At 42.1% G+C, this 1,170-nt stretch overlaps 1 long non-coding RNA gene across 1 annotated transcript; it reads left to right on the top strand.

The window, feature by feature from the left end:
* The first annotated feature begins 326 nt into the window (after window positions 1-326).
* On the top strand, window positions 327-785 carry LOC128400676 (uncharacterized). Its single transcript, XR_008327357.1, has 2 exons — window positions 327-390; window positions 686-785. It is a non-coding gene; the product is annotated as an uncharacterized LOC128400676 (long non-coding RNA).
* The last annotated feature ends 385 nt before the right edge of the window (window positions 786-1,170 follow it).

Genomic DNA, 1,170 nt, shown 5'->3' with positions numbered 1-1,170 from the left:
TTGCTTGTGGGCTTACTTGCTTACTTGCTTTATTTACAGGTGAAACTCGGAAAATTAGAATTTCGTGGGAAAGGTCATTTATTTCAATAATTCAACTTAAAAGGTGAAACTAATATATGAGATAGACTCATGACATGCAAAGCGAGATATGTCAAGCCTTTATTTGTTATAATTGTGATGAGCATGGCGTACAGCTGATGAAAACCCCACAGTGGACCAACACCAGCTGATGACATGGCTCCCCAAATCAACACAGATTGTGGATACTTCACACTGGACTTCAAGCATCTGGCATTGTGTGCCTCACCATTCTTCTTCCAGACTCAGGTCCTTGGTTTCCAAATGAGATACAAAAGCTGGTCTCATCAGAAAAGAGATTTGGGGAGCCATGTCGTCAGCTGGTGTTGGTCCACTGTGCTTCATTAAGTCCAGGGTCAACACAGCCGTCTACCAGGAGATTTTGGAGCACTTCATGCTTCCTTCCGCAGACGAGCTTTATGGGGATAGTGACTTCATTTTCCAGCAGGACTTTGGCACCTGCCCACACTGCCCAAAGTACCAAAACCTGGTTCAATGTCCATGGGATTACTGTGCTTGATTGACCAGCAAACTCGCCTGACCTGAACCCCATAGAGAATCTATGGGGCATTGCCAAGAGAAAGATGAGAGACATGAGACCGAGCAGCGCAGAAGAGCTGAAGGCTGCTATTGAAGCTTCCTGGTCTTCCATAACACCTCAGCAGTGCCACAGGCTGATAGCATCCATGCCACGCCGCATTGAGGCAGTAATTGATGCAAAAGGGGCCCAAACCAAGTACTGAGTTCATATGCATGCTTCTACTTCTCAGAGGTCCAATATTGCTCTATTTGCAGACCTTGTTTTGCTGATTTCTTTTAATATTCTAATTTTCTGAGATTGTTAATTTGGGGTTTTCATCAGCTGTACACCATGACCATCACAATTATTACAAATAAAGGCTTGACATATCTCGCTTTGCATGTCATGAGTCTATCTCATATATTAGTTTCACCTTTTAAGTTGAATTACTGAAATAAATGAACTTTTCCATGATATTCTAATTTTCCGAGTTTCACCTGTATACTTTATAATATGATCATGGGACACCCAGAAAGTATAAAACAATGCAGCTACATAAGAACGTGAATCAT

Source organism: Podarcis raffonei, chromosome 13 (genome assembly GCF_027172205.1).
Source record: "Podarcis raffonei isolate rPodRaf1 chromosome 13, rPodRaf1.pri, whole genome shotgun sequence".
Classification (NCBI taxonomy): Eukaryota; Metazoa; Chordata; class Lepidosauria; order Squamata; family Lacertidae; genus Podarcis; species Podarcis raffonei.
Note: the sequence above shows the minus strand (reverse complement) of the source record. Positions and strands in the feature narration are given on the sequence as shown.